Here is a 216-nt window from a genome sequence, read left to right on the forward strand (position 1 = left end):
CCAGTCAAATATAGAAAAGACTTTAAAATACTACTCACCACCTACAAAGCCCTAAACAACCTGGCCCCTCCCTACCTTTCAGATCTCCTCCCCCTCCACGCCCCAACCCGTTGCCTCAGGTCCGCCAGGGCAAACATTCTGAAGACCATCAGGACCAAGCGCTGGACCTGGGGTGACAGGGCCTTCTCAGCTGCTGCACCTCCCCTCTGGAACGCC

Source organism: Melanostigma gelatinosum (assembly GCF_949748355.1).
Source record: "Melanostigma gelatinosum genome assembly, chromosome: 1".
Taxonomy (NCBI): Eukaryota; Metazoa; Chordata; class Actinopteri; order Perciformes; family Zoarcidae; genus Melanostigma; species Melanostigma gelatinosum.